Source organism: Balaenoptera physalus (genome assembly GCF_965194825.1).
Source record: "Balaenoptera physalus genome assembly, chromosome: X".
Classification (NCBI taxonomy): Eukaryota; Metazoa; Chordata; class Mammalia; order Artiodactyla; family Balaenopteridae; genus Balaenoptera; species Balaenoptera physalus.
The window spans coordinates 120,473,711-120,497,190 of record NC_138903.1 but is presented as its reverse complement, the minus strand read 5'-3'; the positions used below and the strand labels follow the sequence as shown (position 1 = coordinate 120,497,190).

The following is a 23,480-nucleotide window of genomic DNA, read 5'->3' as shown; positions in this document are numbered from 1 at the left end:
AAAGATTCACTAAACATTTTTGCATACATTGGCATATGGGTTGTTATTTTGTGTAGCATATGATATAATGGTCTATCTTGCTGTAGTGCTTTGCAGCTGTGGGAAGCAAAGCCATTTCTATAACTCAGTTCAACATATATTTATCCATGTTTACTCCTAAAGAAACTAATGAAACCTCTTCCTCCAATCAACTCTAGGACATAAAGAACAGTTTTAGAAGTGTTTCTGTATCTTATCTTCAGTTCAGTTAGGTCACATTTGCTGTCTCTACTTTAAATTCTGTTTTTCCATCAAGCACAGTTCAATCTCTCCTTACAAATTCCTGCTTGCCTTTTCTTAAAAGTTTATAATGTACAGAGTACAAAATGAAACTTTTTCCAAGAAATTTATAAACAATGTAGACAACAGTTCAGCTAGGAACCTGGGGCCACATTAAACTTTTAAAATTTTTACATTTAAACATAGGCAGAAATGGTACAGTACCAGGGTTAGGATTTTATTCTTAGCAGTAGATCTAGATACAGAGTGCAGGACACCACTTAATATATGAATATTTTTTAATCTTTGTTTTGAACTTCATATATTCTAAGAAAAGGATAAGATGTTAAAAATGGAGAAAATTGCTTGTCAAACTTCCTTCTAGATAGCCTTTGAAGTAGGCTATTACCATGACTAGAGAAATCTATTCCTCAAACTGCAAAAGTGGTTACCTTTAAACACTCTTGCCCTGGCCTGTTCCTTAAATTTATTTCAAAGCCAGGTATGTAGAAAGACTCTCAGACCTGGTGAAACCATGTCATAACTCTGTTTTTCAGAGACCAAGATGGGAAAGAGGGGCGGGAGAAGAGTGAGACCAAAGGGCCTTTTCATTTGGTAAACCTGGGTAGTGCATTTCAGATTCCACAATAAAAGATTAGCAGCGTAATCTTCAAATCCTGTTCACGATCAGCATTCCTATCAGGCCATTTCATCTGTCTTGTTGTTTGTTTAATAAGTGCAGGGGTTTTATTCTTTTTACAAATGCAAGATTTGAGTTTATTGCAAACTTCATGACATCTGTCACTTTATTAATACATGGCCATTATTATAAACAATAGGAAAGGGGATTTGGCTTTTAGATTTGTGCATTAAGATAATTTAATAACAAAGGATTTTAATTAACCTCATTTAGATCAACAGACTACCTCATCAGGACCAGATGCAAAGGTAGGTTTTTCATAAAATAAATGACTGCTTTCTGCAACTACTATGCAGGTATGGGAAGGAAATGGAATATACAGGGCATACTTTTGAGAAGGTAAATACCAGATGGCATAGGAAATCATTACTGGTAAAGCATCCAGAATTTCACTGAGCTGTGGTCACCATTGCGGTGCCCTGATGAGAAAGGTTGATTTTTTAAAAATCTGGCAACAGTAAATTTTTTAAAACAGTTTGCAAATAATATTTAAGTTAAAATGAGAAAATGTCATGTAAGTTAGGCAGTATGTCACGTGCTCCCACTCAAGAAAATGAGGGCATGCAGTATTACATGTAGGGAATTGATGTCAAAAACTCATAGCCTACCATTCAAGTTGACCGTTATTCTAGCAGATGGTAAATGTCAACGTGAGCTCATTTCTAAGGAAGGCTTTCTGGGGGAATCAGCATTGTAGATGGATGGGCTTCCTTTCTTTGGTGGGCAGGCCAATATACAGCAAAATGTGGATTACTTTGTATGCATTTCCTATTAAGGAAGGGAAACCTTAAGTAAGTGTTTCCTATTAAGGAAAAGAAACTAGGTTTTCGTTAAGGAGGAGAGGTGTCTGATCGATAATCCTAGAGTTCATAGAGGAAAAAATACCCAAATTAGTCTGCTCCAGGAAAGAATCAGAATCTCCTCCAGGATAAATTACCCAGTTCTTCTCATTACTTCTTACTGATTGTGGTTTGGGGTCCCATCACCACGTTGATCACCATCCTCAGTGGGAGCTCCATTTATTATCATCTTTTTAAACATATAGCGCTCAGACTCTCTCGGGATATTGTCTGTCTTAGTGACTTCAGCAACACAAGACCAAAAAGCTAAATGAAGTATCTTGCTTCATCAAGAAGAGAGGGTCACCAAAGGGAAAGGATCGTTCTTCCCTTACATAAAACCGTGGCACTTCTGCTACTGAAATACTGTATGCAGTTTTGTTAACAAAGAGAAAATAAGATTGGACAAAGACCTTAGGGAGGAAGCAAAAATAAGAAAAGGAAGTAGAGGCTACTGATATGGGCAAGTAAAAAAAATCTGTTAGGAGGTTATTGAAAATTATCTTGGTGAGGGCTGACTAAGGTCTGCCTTACAATGTTTGCGGTGGCAGTGGCTAAATGGAGATGGATTTGTGAGGTATTTCAGAGGTAGAATCGTGAGGGTTTGGTGGCTGATTGGATTTGGAGGGAGAGCAGGAACACCATGTATGGTTGAACATGTATAGTTGCCATTTACTGCACAGATGGAAGTGAAGTATCCTCAGGTAGACATTTTTAAAAATTTGCACAGCAGTGATTATTAGGGTCCCTGAGGGAGAGTGAGAATTTTACCTTTGGCAATTGAGTTGATGGTGAGCTATTAACCAAGATGGAGAATAAAGGAAAAACTACAGATTTGGGGAAAAAAAAAAAAAAGATACCTGAGTACAGCTTGACATAGATGTTTGAAAATATGACCCTAGAGCTTGAGGAAGAGATGTGAGCTAGAGATAAAATGTGGGAGTTACCACATGTAGGTGGTGGTTGATGCCACGAGAAGAGTTGAGGAATACATGGCGTAAGGAGAAAAGAGAGTTTGTCAAATAATATTAGGCAATACTAGCATGGAAGCGGCCAGCAGCAGCGGAACGAATTGTGGCAGATATCATAGCATGGCAAAAACCAAGTGGGGAGAGAGTTTTCAGAAGAGTCAACAATGTCAGAAGCTTCAGAGAAAACAAGTAAAACAAGAACTAGGGATACACCATATGAAGGTCTTCAGCAGTCTTGGCAAGAGCACTGTCCGTGGAGTAGTGGGGACAGAAGCCAGACTGCAGTGGCTTTTGAGGAATGAATGGGAAGAGAGGAGGTAGAGGCAGTAGGTGTAGACTTTCTAAGGGAAAGGGAGACGTGGGTGAGTATTTAGAGGAAGACATGGGATTGAAGAAGGCTTTGAGGGTTCTTTGGTTAAAACTCTTGAATATATTTGTTAGCTGAAGGGCAAGAGCTAGTACCGAGGGAGGTGTTAAAGACATAGGAGATGGGACCCTTTGTGGAGTAGGGTCCCAAAGGAGTCAGAGAGAGTGATGGAACTGAGTAGAAGTGAGAGGATTAGATTCACTTTGAAGAGTTGCTGTTTCTACAACAGGAGGCAAAGAGATGAGGACAGATGCAGACGTAGGTGTACTAAGTCTGCAGGTGATGGACGAGGAAGTTGAAGAATTTCCAGCCGGATGACCTGTATTTTCCCACTGAAACAGGAAAGACAGTCATCTGCCAAAAATCAGGCATAGGGAGGATATAGGTGAAGGTTTGGAACAGCTGTTTTAGGAAAGGGGAGAGGAAACAGTCTAATGACCAGGGGTGGGTAAACTGTGACCCATGGGCCAAATCGAGCCTACCACCTCTTTTTGTAAATACAGTTTTATTGGGACACAGTAACACCCATTCAGAAGTCTATGGCTGCCATTGCGATACAACAGCAGAGTTGAATAGTTGCAACAAGAGCCCTTGTGGCCCACAAAGCCTAAATTATTTACTATCTTGTCCTTTACCAAAAAAAGTTTCTTGACCCGCTAGTCAGATGATAGCTCACAAACCTTAGTTACCTATTAGAATCACCTGAGGACCTTTAAGAAAATTCCATTCTCTGTGCTAAACACGAACCAATAATATCAAAATATCTGAGGGTGGAGTCTGGGCAGTAGTAGTTTCCAAAGCTCCCCAGCTGATTCTAATGTGTAGCCTGGGTTGAAAACCACTGATAGACGACTAAGAAAAATGATTGCTGAATAGCACTGAGAACTGCCCCCCGCAATGAAGTCAGAAACCATGAATTTATAGGCACTTTGTCTTATATCTGAAATTTCTGAAGCTGACCTTCTTATTCTGTTCTTGTAAACAAATTGCCTTTACCTTTCTAAAGGCTTGTTTCTTGAGATGAAAGAAAATGCTGATCCTTCGAAGAGATTCCTTATTCTATTTCCTTTTCTTTTTTCTATCTTCTTTTGCATTTCTGCTTCTACATCCCTCGATTTCTTTTATTTTTTTTCTCCTCGATTTCTTTTAAATTCAGTTTAACACTTTTACCATTTCTTACCCCCTTTGGCCATTAAATAAAGAAACACCCTTCCCCCTCCCTTTCTTCCTTGTTGCCATGGGGGACAGACTTGATGTAGGCTCAAGTGGCAGTGAGAAACCATCTGTGGCACAGAGACTCATAATTAGCCATTATTTCATAACATATTTACTTTTGTCCATGATATAACTAAGTCTTTCTAGAACTGTAAGGAAATTATTACTCATTGTGTATAGAGAACTTTGTTCATACCTTTGGTTTTCCTTTACTAAGAATAATGAGTTGGACACAAGCTTTTGAGAATTCCTCAAAACTTAATAGTATAAAGCCATTTGTAATAAGTATTTCAAAACTGCTTGAAATAAAGAAACATTCGCTATAGGAAAACAAAAGTCTTAAATGTAAAAATGTTATTAATGTCCTAGTAGCTATCTTAATAGAGGAGTAATAACAGATATTAGAAACAAGATAATAAAGACTCAAAGCTGAGCCCAAAGCATTTTCTCCTGCTTTTTGGAATATTCCAGAACTTGGTAGCAGCATTTTCCCCTGCCTAATTATTTCCCGTTCTTCAACACTAGTTTTCCATTACCAGAGTACACTGTGCTGCTTGGGTTGTTGTTGGGATAGCTAACATGTATAGACAAGTAGAAATCCTTTGACAAGTAAACCTCTTCCATTCAGATATTTCTAGAGAGGGCTTTTAGGAGTGATTTCACTGCTGTGTTTTATGGTCCTGGGACTATCACAGCAAACTAGATGCACGACCAGGAAGCAGGTCTCTCTGAGAGTCCGCTTGATGCCATGGGAATGAGGCAGTGTGTGTTACTGATCCCAGGGCCCCAGGCAGACTTTGAATCTGAACTAAGGGGGCATATTTTCCTTCTCTATTGAATTATTTTTACTTAGCTTAAACTTAGCAAGTTTCTTCTCCCCTCACAGATGTTAATTTTGATGATCCATTCAAGATGTTGACTGATTTTTCACTGTGTAGTTCTTGCTTTTTAAAATTTATTTTATTTTATTGCAACTAGTAAACAATCCATTGGGAGACACTTTGAGTAAATACCTGCTCTGTAGAACCCAGTTTTTAACATTATATTTTCAGGTATCCCAAATCTCTTTAGAAAAATAAGATAATTAGTCAATAAATTGAGAAATGACCATTGTTTTTGGGGGTTTTTTTGTTTTTTTAGATAGGCCATATAAGTTTACTGATAGCTAAATTGAGGTAGAGAAAATTTAACACAGTTTTCCCAAAATGAACAAGTGTCATAAAAAATAGGATCCAACAGCAAGGATTTCCTGGGTTCACCATTCTAGTCACTGGGCCTCCATACCATTATTTAATGGAAAGTTAGTTTAAATCGTCCAGGTGAATTAAAATCAGTTCTGATACATGTTTTGATTTCATACTGTGTGTGGGGTCTTGGTTTATGTTAACATGCCTCAGATGTTCAGGGCATTTAGCTGTCAACTGCGACCTTACTCATTTGCAGATTTCTTTAGTTCCTCTGATTTTAGTGTATGACAGTTTAAGATCTAATTTTCAGTGATACGGCTTCACAGCTCAAGACCATATTCTAGTACAGAAAGGATGTTAAAATTTAGATGAATTCATCGATCATTTCAGAGTGATGAATGTTCTCCCAGCAAACATTTGTAGCACGTAAAATGTTTGAGTTATGTCAAATCTGTATATCAGCAAGTTCGTATAATTTAACTTCTGGGGTTATTATCACAGAGACTTATAAATTTAATAGAATTAAATGCAAGGGCACTGGTTTAAACATTGCAGCTCTTTAAGGAGGTGGGATTGACTCAATTATAAAAGGAAATATATTTAAAATGAACGTGAACACTATCACATCCAATATAGAAGAAAATGATCATTATGGGTTTTGCATATAGCCAGTAGCCATCATATATATCACGCCCTGCAAAACGAGTAGACACAAATAAATTCTAACTTCTAACTACAACATTAGCTTATTTGTATATTTCAGTTAATTCACAAATTGTTGAATTTGATGTGTTTAATATAAAATTTAAAGAATGTTGACTCTGAAGACTTAGATTCCCAATTTTGGTGCCTACATCTAGAAAACTTTTTCGTTTTCAGTGGCTATGGGGTTAAACAATTTTGATGGGCATTTTCAGTTCAGACTAATGGATTGAAAGGGTAATTGTACACATACACCCCTATTTCCGAGTGGTATCACTAAAAATGGAAAATGTAGACACGGAATTATTTTACAGGAAGAAAAGCAGAGAAAACAAGCAGATTTTATTTGCTAATGAATGGCTCTGCTAAGCTCAAGCAGACAAACTTTATGTTTTAAAGAGGCTCGTAGTTATTGTGTTGGTGCTATTGAATTAGAGGTCATTAAAATTATGGTATTGACAAATATACCAAAATATCTGTATTCATCTTAGATATTCCTTCAGAATACCAGTGAATCAGCATACTTTTCAAACCCAAAATAGATTTCCCAAGTCACAGATTATTTCACATGTTTAGTTCTCTTTGCAGTTAATAGAAGTTTCATTCAAATGTGAAAGAAAATCTAGCTTGACATTATTTGAATGTGAAATTAGATGACTCTGGTTGGTTGTGCCTTCAAAGTCAAGGGCCTTCTCTTTATGGTCTCTGTAAAAAAAAATAATAATAATAACCAAACTGAGAAATTATTCTGGGCGAAGGTCTTAGTTTCTTAGATGGAAAAAATGACCGAGGATGATACTTCCTCAGAAATCAAGGAGACAATAGTAGTCATGGCTAAATAGAGTAAGATTGGCTCTGTATTGCGTTTTTGAGGCCAAGTTGAAAAAAATAATCCGAATGAAAGGTCATGGGGTACATATTTAAAAGAGTGTCTCATGGCTTTAACTCAGAGGCTAAAATCATATTTGTAGGAAAAAAGCCAGTCTGTTGGAGCTAAAGAATAAAATAATTGGCAAGAATAACAAAGAAGAATTTTAGCTAATAAAACCAGATTTATATAAGGAGGTGATGCACACACGTACACATATATGCACACGCATACAACACACATACACGAAAGACAAATGGAAGAAACCAATCTTATGCTCATTGCTCTGTTGCTATTACGGGATGAGTTATTTTGGAATTCCTAAAATAATTCTGTTTTAAATACATACCCTGCACTGAACGTGTAATACCTTTAGAGATTGCTCTGGCAACATATTCTGTAATGCTTGATAGCTTTATAAAACAGAGCAAATAAGACTTGTTAGCTATATTTCACTTAATCGTTCAGTGAATCTCATGTCTTGGTGCAGACATTGTTTTTAGTCCCTGCCTTCTTGTTTGTATAATTTTAATCCACCATGTGATAGAAAAACACAGAGCCCATCAAGACCCTTTTTCTTGCTATCCTTTTTTTTCCGTGAAAGTTAAATATTTTAAAATAATTTACCTACCAAATCCTATGCTCACTAAGTAATAGCTGGTTTTATTTTTCTCCACCCCCTTCTTAGACATAGAGCAATACCCAGCAAAATTTATCTTTTAAATAAATATTCATTAAAATAATTAATAAAGATGTGTATAACAAAAAGTAAAGACAAATCACATTATTTCTGTCAAGGCTTTTGAATATTTAAAATATGTGAAAGGGCCCAATTATAACTTTTCATGCATTCTCTCAAGTGTTAACGTTTCAAGATTACATAAGAAAGTGAATTACTGAGTCACGAGAAAAAAATTGAAGGCAATAGCACTGGTTTCAATGGTTACACCGCTTAAAGGGAATTGTGACTTCTGAACAGGGAAACTTTAAATGAAAGCGTTTCTCTGATCATTATAATAGCTGTAACCGAGGTTAATAACTGGCAAGCCCCCGACTAATATATTTAATATGTTTTGCCCAGGCTGAATGTGTGAATAGATAACACGTCTGTGCTAAAAATCTGATTAAGTTCTTCTTCAGATACTCTGATGCTAACTACTTTTGACATTCCTGGAAGTGAACGTACTGGAAAAGCCTCAATTGATTTCTTGGCAAGATTTTACATATAGCCAGTAGCCATGATATATAACATCCCCTTCCATAAGAGCCTCAGATGTGTATAGGAATTCTGGCTCAGCATAAAACAGGAGTAGCCAAAATGAGAGATGATGTCCATTTTTACCTGAGAAAAAAATTATTATAGAGATTTGGAAAAGTCAAATGTAAATAACTGCCCCAAGGTGTTAGAATGTAGACTGTAATAACACAGAGAATGAAAAGTGCTTAACAGAGGGAGGGTGTGAATCATCCCATAATAGTCTCGTAATTGACAAAGAGACACTAGAAAATGACAGTGATAGCTTTCAGAAATGAGATGCCAACAGGTAAAACTCCACTGTATATAGCAAATAGTATAACAAAAAATCCTGTGCATAACAAATCCATTGCTATAATCCGGTCACAAAATCAGCAGGGCTACTTGCTGATTGGTTGTTGGTCTGATGAAAGAATTCTCCAAAATATTGTATACGGTATTCCTTGGTTCCTGCCCACATCATAACAATGATTTCCTGTAATACAAGTGTTAACACTTTGCAGACTCTTTGCACTGAAGAAGTTAGAGGCAGAGCCTCGGGGAGATCTGAAGCTGAGTGTTTCTGTACTGTATCATAACCTTTTTTTTTTTTTTTTTAAACTTTGGGTTTATTTATTTATTTATTTATGGCTGTGTTGGGTCTTCGCCTCTGTGCGAGGGCTTTCTCTATTTGCGGCAAGTGGGGGTCACTCTTCCTCGTGGTGCACGGGCCTCTCACTATCGCGGCCTCTCTTGTTGCGGAGCACAGGCTCCAGACGCGCAGGCTCAGCAGTTGTGGCTCACGGGCCTAGTTGCTCCGCGACATGTGGGATCCTCCCAGACCAGGGCTCGAACCCGTATCCCCTGCACCGGCAGGCGGACTCTCAACCACTGCGCCACCAGGGAAGCCCTGTATCATAACCTTTATTTATTTATTTTTATTTTTAAATTTTATTTTATATTAGAGTATAGTTGATTTACAATGTTGTGTTATCATAACCTTTAAAGTAAAGATTTCCTGAAAACTCCCTCCGTTCTTCCAGTCTCAGAAAGCCCAGTCACACATCTGGGCCTGAAATGGTCCAGGAGCTTCATCAACCAATCAGTGACCAGATAGCTGTGGAACATCCACAAGGTACTAGGCAGCCCAATGATCACACTGATCTCTACTGACAATGGCTGGAGTTTACAGTGCACGTGAGATTCGTCCTAAGTTCAGAGCCCTAACTGTTAACAGTTGATCTATTGGAAGGATCAGCATAAACTGTTTCTCCCCAACTTCCACAGCCTGGCAATGCTATTTTTAGTCTAGAACTCACTGTAAGAAAATCCATATAGGGAAACAATTCGAACGTCCTTGGGGATGGGGGTGAGTGAAGGTGCATCATTATGGAAATTTACCAGTTGTATTGAATATATATTGGGTGTTTGACACCATAGTTTTCAGCAGATCACATTAAGACCATGTTTATATGTCCTAGCAAGGTAAACTTGAATACAGTGGGAAAATGGTTTTCAATTATATGAAGAAAAGATACAAGTTGAAGTGCTTTAGAAGTTTTATAAATGTGCAACTCTTTTTAAAAAATCTCCCACCTGGGTAACAGATGGATTACAGTGGAGTCAACCAACCAAAGCTTCAAGGTATATCAAACTCACATGTTTGGACAATGACATGGGGACATCTTTCCCTCCATTTTTCTGTAATGTCATGCTGCAGTGGTAGGTAGGCATAGCAAAGAGAAACAATACTGGCCCATAGATAGAGATGCACCTTCTTGGAGTTACAATACGCAAGAGATATTAACATCTGATCTTTTGGGGAATACCAAGTGCTCATTTACCCAGAATGGAATTCATTACCTACCAGTGATTTTCATCACTGATGAGGAAATGGAGCGAGGTTTTGACACTACCATCTCCTCTTGCTCTGAGATCCCTGTTACCCAGGGACCATTTCTCTCTGATTAGATGGCTGGTTAGAGAGGCATTTAACACTAGAGACAGCAAGTGGATAAAAAGCACATTTATTAAAGCTGTTTATTATATTTTCATTCTTAATATCCTTACCAGCAAGGGAAGCCACCTAGCCAACTGACTTTGTTTCTTTGTACTCCTCTATTCCCAAAGAGAATTATTTGCTCAGACAAAAAAAGTTCTGCTTCCAGTAGGGCTGCCCATAAATCAAAGCATTATTTGTGTCACAAGGGTATTTGAATCTCACAATTCTTAAACTTCATGTAAGATAATAGGCTCAGGAAACACATTAAGTGCCATTGTCTCTGATCTAGGCATGAGACTTTATTCAAACCAGTAATTAACCTGGAGAAAAGAGATCAACAGAACCGTGATGGGTGGTTTTGCTCAGTACTTTTCTTTGCTCTGGACCTTGGCCTGATTTCTGTCCACACTGAGGGCACGCAGAGCAGCGTTTTATTTTACATGATTTGGAAGCTCCTTCTGTGTGTCTTCTCTCCAGATTCTGACGGGGGTCTTTTTCCACTCCATAATTCATCCTTTTATTTGCCAATCCTCAACAGCAGCTGCCTTGAACCTCTCAAGCCTTGGCAAGACTGGTGGATTTCAGCATCAAGGTGGGGGTGGGGGGTGTTTTGTTTTGTTGGTTTGTCTTTCAACATCTATAACACACTCCCTTCCCCCTCTCCGTGTCCTCAAGTCCATTCTGTTTCCATGGTTCCTGCTGTCGGAGAGGTAAGGGCTCTGGTCTCCTAGCTTGCTCCTTTGTGTGGACACAGAGAGGCAGTTTGGCAACCAGCTGGCTGGATGGTAGTGTTGTTCTTGTAATTGTGTACCGCCCAAACATCCAAAGGATGCAAGCAAACTGGTGAGGAGTAATAACAGTAAAGAAATAGAAGAATTCCAGATGTTTTTGAAACAATTCTGGTCTAGGTTTGTTTCAGAACTTTCCTTCTGACGGCTGGGACACCTCAGTCTTGTTAGTTTCAGGGAACCAAAATGAAAAAGGAAACACTCTTTCTTCCACAAGGTTATTAGTACTCTCTGAAATTCTGAGTAGGCTGTAAGGGCGATGCTCCACCCTCAGGGGTCAACAGTGTGGGAGCACCTGGCCCAAGCACCGTAATCCCTGTTCCCACCGTAGTGGTAAAGATCTGCCATAATATGGCAGAAATTCAATGAGTCCGTAGAGGAGATTATATGATGGCAGATCTTTTCAAATAAGTTTACCATCATTGCTTTTTTTTTTGCCCATTTGTGCTAATATTCATACAGGTAGCTCTGCAAACAGGTTTTAGATTGTTCGATCACATACCTAAAGCTCAGGCTCTCCTGTTATTTTACTTAGAATTTTCTGTCAGAATATTTGACAAAGTGTTTTTTTTTTATGGCAAATATAGAAGCATTTATACAGTAGTCTTTTTATATGATCGATCTTCCTTCTGGGAGAGGGAAGTACTTGGCATTTTTGTCAGGATAATTGTGAGCGGCCTGAGTTTAAAAATTGGAACCATAATGAGATTTGATTGGTGCTGTGATAGGGTGATTACTGTACTGACTAAATGCTGATATAAAAAAGCATGCTGACCTAAGTGTCCATCAACAGATGAATGGATAAAGAAGATGTGGCACATATATACAATGGAATATTACTCAGCCATAAAAAGAAATGAAATTGAGCTATTTGTAGTGAGGTGGATGGACCTAGAGTCTGTCATACAGAATGAAGTAAGTCAGAAAGAGAAAAACAAATACCATATGCTAACACATATATATGGAGTCTAAAAAAAAAAATTGCTCTGATTAACCTAGGGGCAGGACAGGAATAAAGACGCAGACGTAGGGAATGAACTTGAGGACACGGGGAGGGGAAGGGTAAGCTGGGACGAAGTGAGAGAGTGGCATGGACATATATACACTACCAAATGTAAAATAGATAGCTAGTGGGAAGCAGCTGCATAGCACAGGGAGATCAGCTCGGTGCTTTGTGACCACCTAGAGGGGTAGGATAGGGAGGGTGGGAGGGAGATGCAAGAGGGAGGGGATATGGGGATATATGTATACATATAGCTGATTCACTTTGTTACACAGCAGAAACTAACACACCATTGTAAAGCAATTATACTCCAATAAAGATGTTAAAACAATAAATAAATACATAAATAAAATAGATAACCAACAAAGACCTACTGTATAGCACAGGGAACTCTGCTCAATACCCTGTAATAACCCAAATGGGAAAAGAATTTGAAAAAGAATAGATACATATATATGTATAAGCGAATCATTTTGCTGTACACCTGAAACTAACGCAACATTGTTAATCAACTGTACTCCAATATAAAATAAAGATAAAAAAAAAATTGCCATTCACCAAAACCCAACTTTACTCGCCATAGTAGAAGGTAATTGTAGACATGTTGTTGCACTTTAAAACATAAAAAATACTTAAATTTGAACGATATTAAAATAATAAATTGTCAAATTTATTCCTTATTATGAAGAATAAAAAAGCATGCTGAAAGAAGATGGACAATTAGTGGGTTTGGATTTTTACTTTGCTTTAATCATCCATGCCTAATTGAGTGTTTTATTATTATTGTTATTTCCTGGAGTGTTGTTATGCATCGTTGAATGGTGACTTAAGTCATCCTTTGAGAGGCTTTACAAACATACATTCTAGCATTTTTCTATGTGTAACTGCTTAATCCTGAAGTATAGGTGTCATTTGTACAATTTCTGAGTCATTCCTTTAATATGATATAATTTTTCTAGCTAGCAGTATATAGATTTCATCAAACCCAGATTTCAGTAATCCAAGAAATTCTACCAAGACCTCACTATCATTTGTATAGAGATCTCTCTATATGAAATGTGTCATAATAGTTTGAGAGCGCAACCCACTGATTTACTGAGTAAATAGCATCTATTAGTAGTTAAATCCTGATTTTTATATGGCTCAGCAGTCCTCAGCCTGAGGGATCTCAAACTTCATCTGGTGTTTTCAAGTTAGGGGAAACGAAAGTAGGACCCACTGTGAAAAAACCTGGAAAGTCTCATCAGCAAGTTGCTCATTTCTGGCACATTAGTTAATTACTTCACAAATTGTTCATCGTGTTCCCATTTCACTTTTATAAGCCCAATAACACTTTCTTTTTCTGAATGTTACCAACATTTAATTTCTTAATGAATCAATGACTATTTCATAGGTTATAAATTAGCATATGGCTTCACCCAATTGAGTGGCTACACTGCATTTTCAAACATTTGTTAGAGCATTACGGGAAAATTGAAGCCAACCAGGATCACTTTTGCGTAAATAATGTATTTTCTCTTAGAATTTAAGATAAAACTTTGTTCTTAAAAGTTAGCAGCAAGACATTAAAAAACAATAACATTTTTCATGGAGAGTTTATCTAAGTACAGCAGTAATAGAGAAAATTTGTCTTTTTTTATGAGATTTTATTAAACCTTTATTTGTTGTTATTGTTGCCACCAAACCCATTACCATTTCATCATGAACCAGTGTTTCATTCGATATACTGAGGAAATTAATCTTTCAGGAAGCCATATACAGAGCTGCTTTACCAGAATCCATGATGAGTCAAAAGTTCATGGGGGAACCTTGATATAAATGTACAGTTTCTGTAAAGGAGCATCCCATTTGAGAGAATTCAGTTTGTGTCATGAGAAAGAAACTTCGTTATAAAAGGAGTTTTATTCTAAGTTTTTCCTGTCTCTAGGACCCTATGGGTAGAATTATAGAGACAACCCAGTGTAATAATAATATCAAAATGCATAATATAAAATATGGTGATTTCTTCTTTCCGAGCCCTATTGCTTACATCACTGGTATGTGTATGTAACAAACGATCAGGAAGAACTACTATATTTGGGTTACGATGTTATACTGCTGAATTAAATGCAAAGTCAAAATAGGTATATTCTGTGACAACAAATAAACCAAAAAAGAGTAATGTGAAATTCGTCCTTTTGTCCGTTAAAAGTGTTTTGATTATTGTGGCCTAGAGTCACGCTGAAAGAATTCACGGTTCCAGAAGTCGTAGGTATGTACGTAATGTTTATATGTGAGGCAGTGTGGCCAAGAAATATTAAGTGTCTTTCTTGCAACATACGTGAACTTTTCTTTAGTTGTTTTACACATCTCAGTCTTCTGTGGAATTTCAGCATCACCACCTCTGATACAATCTTGTGGCAGATTCATATATTTTCCAGAGGTCTTAGAAAGTTTTTCTTGCCGTTATGATACCGACTGTAGTCCCCAGAGCAATTATGTGGCCATCCCACTCAATTCAAGGGAAAATTGTTCCTCCAGACAGTTTTATTTTATCTCTTTGTGGTTGCTCAAAGAAGCTTCCTTACCAACTCAATTTTCATTCCTGCTTTTAATTGAAATTTTCTTTTATAAGAATACCTAGTAGTTCATTTTCCCTTCAAGTGTGACATTCTGAATTCAAATGAGATAGACTATCTTGTTTGTTTTTGCTTCATTGTTTGTTTTGTCTTCAGTCGTTCCCTTCTCTCCTGAATTGCTCACGGGAGAACTTACAGTCTTCAAATTTTTATTTAGCAAAAGTCCCTTGACAGAAGCTGGATTACACATCCTTAAGGCCCTATTCTGTTTGGCTTCATTAAGCCAATTTTAAATACAGAGATTAAAGAAGTACCTGATAATATCAGACAATTTCCTTGTAATGTTACAACCTTATAAAAGCCTGTAGAAGCATCACAGGGCCTCACTTTGTGTTCTCAGAGCAGAATGTGTGTCATATTTTCATGTACCTCTTGTATTCCCCAGATGTTTCTTTTGTGTAAATCGGGCACCCCCAAACCATATTTTAAGCTATTTGTGGATAAGAATGGTGCCCTCTCCTTTTATATTTCCCCCCATACCACATTCATTACTAATACCTGATAGACACTTTACTAATATTTAGTAAATGATAGAAGATGGTAGAAGAACATTTCGCTATGTTAGAGGCCAAAGATTGAGAGAAAAGAAATGATTTCTTTCATTTACATAATAAGAGATGACTGAATCAAGAGTGACACAGTTTAGTAAGGAACCATTTGGAGAGCCAGACTACACGTGGGTTTCCCCCTTCCTCATGGAGGCTTGCGTGTTTACCAAGTCTCTGTCACCATTCCAAAATAGTGATGAATAAAATGCCACTTGGTTAATCATGTCCTTTTTATTATACGTGAGAAGCGCTGGTTGAACAAGTAGTCATGTCACAATTGCACGGGGAGTTACAAGGTGAGCGCACTGAGCTAGAAGGCTGAGGAAAGTCAGCCTTCTAAGGCTGCATCTTCTAAGCCCTGTTCAAATGAATGTGTGAACTCAGGCAGCTCCCTTCTTTATATTAAATGAGAAAATTACATTTGATCCCTATGACTCCTGGAATCTATTTTGCAAGCCATAAATGCCTCAAGTTTGCATCCATCATTAAGTTTTTTCATAAAATCCTCAGCAATGGTGTTGAGTAGAGTGCAGATCTAATGAGCGCTCCTCAGTACTGTTTGGCGGGGGATCATCTTTGAAATAGATGGGTTGTACCTGGGGAAAGGAACAGTTTTCTACTTGTGACCAAAACAATTGTCATTGGTTTCTAATGAATCTTTCATGATAACATTATTTTCTTTCTCTCTGCCTTTCATTATCTGGTTTATTTATATAAAAGTACCATTAGGATTCCACTGGAGACATAATTGGGCTTGACCAATAAAGGATGACTGCTTGTGTCTTCTAATTGCCTCCGCTTAATGGTCCTGCTCTTCATCCCGCTGAACTGTGGAAAATGTCACATTTCCATGGTCTGTGACTCATATAATAGATGAATGTGTGAATGGTGTCAAAATATGGCAATTTGCTTTATATAAAGGGAGGTAGACAGCTTTTCAGAATGGTAAGGTACATAACTAGGTATTTCTCAACTGAGAAAATTTCTCATTTGGGCTTAGAAATAGGCTTTTGTGGTGCACTCAGTTATTACATCACCTAATGAAGGGCTCACTTGCCTAGCCTGTGTTCTTGCCCACTGGTAATGACCCAGGAAACAAGTCAAGTGGACTCAAAGCTTGAATCTCATTACCCCATACAACAGGAGAAAATACATGATTTCCTCCCTCTGTTAATATCAGGTTTTTGTTTGTGCTGGCTTGTTTAGTTTCCCCCATAGTGCAGTCTTCTAAACATTTGTTCTTTCTCTTTTCATGCAATTTGAATTAATGTGGGTAATTGTGGTAGTTAGAGGCTTTCCTCTCTCAGATAGTAATTATCCATTCTATACTTTCATTCCAAACCCAGTAAAACAGTATTTGAAAACTTGATATTTATCAAAAGGGATCTCTGAGCATAACTGAATATGCACAATTTAACAAATATGTAATCAGAGGTCAAATTAAAACAAATTTACCCTCAAAGTTACCCTAGTTATATACTATGTTAACAGGTTTTGTTAGTGTTACTACAAAATATCAGCAAGCTTCTGATATATTCATGGGAATTTTCTCTCTTCTACAAATTTATCAAGTCATGATTCCCTAGAATTTATATCACTTTTTCTGGCAAGAAAACATGCTTGAGATTTCTTTGGAGGAATTGTTAGCAGATAAAACATCCAAACATTGGTGGTCTGAAGGGAGAGGAAGGTCTAATGTACCAGATTTGACTTAGTTTTGCTTATCTATTCCTTTATATTGCATTTCCTCGAGAACCAAAAATGCTGGCCTTTGGGATTTCTGAAAATTAAACCCAAGGAGTTCTGTCCTATTCCCTCATAAATGAGCCAGGAAAAGCTGTTTCATAGTTTGTAGTCTCCTTTCTTTCATCGATCTCTACATGGCAGTAAAATTAAAGATAACTTTTAGAGGACATAGAATCTGTCATAAAATTCCTATTTCTGCACAAATTATTTCATTGTAGAGAAACACAGTAAGATCAATATTCCCAGGTCCCTTCTTTGAAAATATATTTGAAGATGGAGATGTATATAATTCTGTTAGAAACTGTGAGGATTCTGGGCACATTTAACTTGTAGGACTACGCTGAAGAGTTCATGATGTAGCTTTCTACTCTCAATAGTTTTTTTTCTGTCTTAGGGAGACAGCGCACCTCAGTGGTACAATCTTTAGGGGCAGTGTAAATATTCTTTAGACATGGCAATGCTTCAAGTTTTCTATCTCATAATACGTTTATAAGAACGTAGGGGAAAGAATTATAACATCCTCATTTTCCATGTTCATAGGCTCACGGAAAATAGAGGACTAGGAGAACCCACACCTGAGACACAATACAAACATCTTAAGCATGTCCATCCTTCACTATCACTTGCCCGCTGTGTGACCTTGGGCAAGTTACCTTTCCTTTCTGACCTTCAGATTCCTCATCTAAAACATGGGGTATTATTGGGCTGGCCAAAAAGTTCGTTCGGGCTTTTGTACTATGAAAAACCCGAACGAACTTTTTGGCCAACCCAGTACATATTTCTGGGGTTCATGAAGGTTACTTCTGTGAATTGTCTGACATAGATAGGTGCTCAACAAATGTCTGCATCCCCATCACTGTGGTTGAACGAACATTGGACTTAAGGCATCCTTCTGTGTAACAAAAGTTTCGGAAACTTTTCATGAGGCTCATGCAATTGTAGAATCTATAATTTAATTTTAGCATATAAGTGCAACTTATGAAAAGGCAATCAGGTTTTTTTTTGAGTGTTTTATGAAACTTTTTTATAAAGAAAACCGTCTCTTGTGGGTGCTTTGTTATCCTGTTTTACTTGGTTGAGTGTACTTCTTTGCTCATTATGAGCTGAAAGCTCTTCTAAGTTAAATGAACTGAAGAATATCAGTGGAAAAAAACAAAAAAACACTACACTCATGCAAGTTCATGTTATATAAGTCTGGGACCATTTCAGAGCTCAGAATTTCCATGGCTCACCTATCTATCATGAAAACCATATGGTCCAGTCATAAATGTGCACAAATAGGGCATCGTGATAGTCTCACAGTCAGCGCTTTCCTCTTTCTAGCTTTGATTTCGACCCAATATAGGTGTGAGCGGTATAGCCATTTATCAAAAGGAGCACAGAGCACATGAAAGATACTAAAAGAAAAACTGACATGACTGAATCTAACTGCTTAGTTATCCATTTCACAGGATAATTTATTTGGAACACAGCTTTATTTCCTAAGATATCATCCCATAGTTCATCACCAGCTCCACTCTTCTGTTTTGCAGAGATGTTCTATGAGTGCATGGCTCTAACAAGCCGTGCATGATGTAGTGAAGTATGAAAAGCTCTCTGGGAAAGAATCAACTAAATTTGAAAGAGCCATTTGCAATGTTAATCATATTCCCCCCAACCTTTTAAGTTTCTGATTGGCTGATTTATGGGTAGGAATTCATAATTTTGTGAATTCCTTATAAGGAAATCACTACCGTCTCCACAAAAGTGATCTACTCAAATTCAGATAATATACCATTTTCCCTTTACAGCCTACCTTTTTTATAGATAGGGAGACTGAGGGACCAGTTAAGGGTTTCTGAATTCAGTGACGCATACTGGGGAAGAAAACATGTATTCATGGAAAGAAATCATTGCTAGACATTTAACTGGGTTTTCCAAGTGCATTAATCCCATCCACTTTTTGACATGCTTTCGAACCTCGAATGGCCCCATAAACCTCGCCTGTGCCAGTGTCAGCTCACCCTGTTTTCTTAGGCTGCCGGGCTATCAGATCTTGTAAGGACCAAATAGCTGCAGGTTCACTGAAGTATGGGCTTTTTAGCTTTTTCCTCTCTATGTTTTTTTCTGCTGTCTCTAATCTTTGGTCACCCCCAGTACCTCTATACTAAGCCATTCTGCTGCAGATTGAAGATGCTTTTATTCATTCAAAACAGATATTTCTCATCTAGAGCAAAACCTTTCATTAATAGTCATGATGCCTTAACAACTAGCATGTATTTTCTCCATAATTTAACAAGAGCCTGAATTATTACAAAATGCAAAGATTGAGAAGGTACAAGAACAAAAACAAAACCTCTTAGAGGATTCAGGCCCCATCTCTTGGCTCTCATTTCCTAGAAAAGAGACACATACCCCAAAAGATTAAAAAATGGTTATTACTGCATGGTAGAATCATATGTGATTCTTATTTTTACACCTTTATCAAAGTTTCTAAAATTATTTTTTTTATATTACCTTTATAAAAGTTAAAAAAGCAAAACAGGGTGTCCTTTAGACAGTGTCTAAGCTACGTCAGCTTTTCACTCCCTTTTGTTTGTGTGTTGATTTAATTAATATGTGACATTGTCACTAAGGTGCACATTAGACGATCAGAATTGCCTCGATGTGAAAATATATTAATTAAATAATAAGATAGAAAAATCACAAGAATTTTCCTTTCACAGAATTATTGTTGCGTGTGGTATAGCGTGTAGTTTCAAATGTAGCAGATGACTATTAGGATTTCTCAAGGTTTTTGGGACAAAATCATGAGTAGTTCAAATTTAAGAGAGATTTAGATTTCATTTATCTTTTGCCTTTGTGTAGGGTAAATCCTATTTCTTGGACTAGGCAACTAGGACTTTTAAAAAAATATGTATATCTAACAAACTTTCTGTTTGGAGCTATCACAATGCTTGAGCTCTGCTTTTGCATCATACAAAGTCTAGTTTGCTTCATTGGGAAAAAAAGGGCATGAGAGAGTAGCCATAGAATTAACGGGCTCATAGCAGCAGAAGTTAGCAAGTAGCAAATTGATAGGAACAGTGAACTGATTATTTGGGAAAATGGCAAGGGTTTGGGGTCGTCTTCGGAACCATAACCGTGAGAACTCCCAAGTGTTTTTTTCTCCATTCTTAGTTTACCCTTGGGCCATACACCGCTTTTTAGTCCTCCTTTGATTGTACCTTCTTTGAAGAGGAGGTAAGGGGAGTGTTTCTTGTGTTTGATTATCATTCTCTCCAACACTACTATCCATTGCCCCTTGACAAACACCCTCCCACATTACTCTTGCTGTAAATCTTGATGATTTCAGTGTCCGTGTAGATGACTCTCAAGTGCTCTGACCTCTCAGTTCCTTGAACTTTTCTTCTCCAATGATCTTGTCCATCCTACCTCAGCCATCCACTCTTAAGGAAAACGTTAGACTATCATTCAAAGTAGCCTTTACCCCCAACGCAATTTCAAGCATCCCATTCTTTGACTACCACCTTCTGCCTATATAGTTCATTCTTTCTAGTCCCCAGACTCTAACAATTCCATTTCCTCACTTTTCTCCTTCCCCTGCTTAGGTGACACAATTCATCATGATAATCACTCTTTCATACACTATCAATTTAATTCAGCGTCCCCTCTCTCCCCCCATTGTTAATCACTGGCAACACCCCCGCCCTCGTTAAATTCACATCTTTACCAATTCGACATCTGTACAAGTGCTGCTGGAGGTGAACACAATGCCACTATCTGATTTCACTTTAAATTCTTTTTTTTTTTAACATCTTTATTGGAGTATAATTGCTTTACAATGGTGTGTCAGTTTCTGCTTTATAACAAAATGAATCAGTTATACATATACATATGTTCCCATATCTCTTCCCTCTTGCACTTTAAATTCTTGATCATTGGTGGACCATCCATGCTGCCCAGTAAGCCTGCTACACAGATGAATTGCTGACTTGACTTTGTTTTCTCATCTGTAATATGGGGATAGTAATAGAAAACTCAGTCATATGGTTGAGGGATTTAAATATGTTAGCATATATAAAGCCTTCTTCCTCTACCTCCTTTTCCATATTAGTATTAGTATTTTAGAATTTCCCTAGTTGAATTACTTGTATACCAAGCTACTTAATTGTTTCATACTTCTTTCTCCTGAAATCCTGAATGTCTCCTCCCGCTCTTCAGGCTAAGATTCTTGTTTCACAGAGAAAATAGAAAATAAAATTTCCCTTGTACTTCCACCAGCTTATCTCTTACCCACGTATATCTGTGCCTACATACTCTGCCTGTCCCCCCCTGTTATTATGTCACTTTTTCCTTGCTCCTATATAAAGCCAGCCCTTACAATTTTCCACTGGATTCATTCCCACATCTCTTACTCAAGGTGATCGCTCCGGAAATGATCACCCCTCCCTCCTATGTCATCATATTTTCCTAACGTATAATCCCCGTCAGCATACAAACATGCTCTCATTTTTCCCATTTAAATAAGGAAAATCTCCCTTGATTATACATCCCTCACCAGCTACCAATCCATTTATTAGTTTCCTGTTACAGCACAACCCCTCAAAGAATTGTATGTGCATCTCCCCTCATCTTCTCTCATTCTCCCTTAAACCTATTCCAGTCTGGCTTTTGCCAGCCCCCCCTCCATTATTCCACCCAATTACTCTTCTCGAAATCACCAGTTACCTCCACATTTCCAAATCTAGTGTCCAGTCCTCACTGTTCCTCTTATTTGACCTAACCCTGGTGGTGGCTGCAATTCACCACCCCTTCCTCCTAAAAACACTTTCTTCACTTGGCCTCCAGGATACCACACTCTCTTGGTTTTTCTCCTCCCTCACTGGCCAATCCTTCCAAGTTTCCTTTGTTGGTTCTTTCTTATCTTCTTCACCTTTAGACTTTGGTGGGCCCCAGGACTCAGTTCTTGGATCTGTTCTTTATCTATATTTACTCTCTTGATGTACTGCTCTCATGACTTGTAAATACTATCCATATATGGGTGACTCCCCAAATCCTCCAGCCTGGACCTCTTATCTAGAATCTAGAATCTTATTTCCAATTGTTTCTTTAACATCTCCATTTCGGTGCGTAATTAGCATCCTTCAGTTAGCTTGTCCAAGTAGAAATATTCATATCCCTTCCGCAGATTTGCTCTACCCCACAAGCTTCTCCATCTCAATAAAGTGGCAACCCCATCCTTCCAGTTGCTTAGGTTAACGTCCTTGGAGTTGTCTTTGTCTTTCCTTTCTCTAACATTACACACCCAGTGCATCAGCAAATCTTGGCTTTTGCTTCAGGATATATGCAACTTGAGAACCAAGCCAGTTCTCATCGCCTCCATTTCTACCTTTTAGGTTCCCCCTCTCATACCCGGATTATGGCAACAGCCTCCTAATTAGTCTTCCTTCTTACGTCCCATGCTTCCCCACTCTGTTCTCCACTCATCCTTTTTAAATGTAAGTCAGATCGTGTAATAACTCCTCTGTTCAGATTCCTCTAATGGCTTCTTCAGGGCAAACTTCAAAGTCCTTAGTATGGACTGTAAGAGCCTCTGTGACATGGTCCCCCAGCTCTCTGTCTGACTGCACCCTCCCCATACTCACTAGCTTCTCACTCACCACTCACTATGCTCAGCTCACGGTGGCTTTCGTGCTGTTCCTTCCTCACATCATGACAAGCCTCCCCTGCTTTAGAACCTTCACACTGGCTGTTCCTGGACTCCTCTTCCCTAGATAGACCCACTGCTCCCTCTCTCACTACCCTCAGGTCCCTATTCAAATATCACCTTATCAAAGAAACGTCTCTAATTTATTTATTTATTTATTTTAAATTAATTTTTATTGGAGTATAGTTGCTTTACAGTGTTGTGTTAGTCTCTACTGTACAGTAAAGTGAATCAGCTATACGTACACATATATCCCCTCTTTTTTTAGATTTCCTTCCCATTTAGGTCACCACAGAGCATTGAGTAGAGTCCCCTGTGCTATACAGTAGGTTCTCGTTAGTTATCTATTTTATACATATTAGTTAGTATATATATATGTCAATCCCAATCTCCCAGTTCATCCCACCCTCCCTTCCCTCTTTGGTATCCATACGTTTGTTCTCTTCATCTGTGTCTCTATTTCTGCTTTGCAAATAAGTTCATCTGTAAAGCTTCCCTAATTTAAAATAGCACATTGTCCCCCTTATTCTCCATCTCCCACTGTCCATAATTTATGTAGTACGTATAAATAGGTCAAATCATGATAAATATGTTCCATGTATATTTGTTGAATAAAATGTTTATTTGTATGTTTTTTGTATCCATATACTAGAACATAAATTATACGCAGGCAAGAATTTTGTTTTGTTCACTGTTTCTGTTGAATGAATATGTACATGTTTATTTATTGTCTCTCTCTACTAGA

General features: G+C 37.8%; 1 protein-coding gene and 1 long non-coding RNA gene across 7 annotated transcripts in view; one reads left to right on the top strand and one right to left on the bottom strand.

Moving 5' to 3' along the window:
* LOC309652052 overlaps positions 1–23,480 on the bottom strand; it is an 877,231-nt gene that overhangs the window by 207,052 nt on the left and 646,699 nt on the right. The gene's annotated exons all lie outside the window — the stretch shown is intronic.
* FGF13 (fibroblast growth factor 13) overlaps positions 1–23,480 on the top strand; it is a 528,165-nt gene that overhangs the window by 468,817 nt on the left and 35,868 nt on the right. The gene's annotated exons all lie outside the window — the stretch shown is intronic.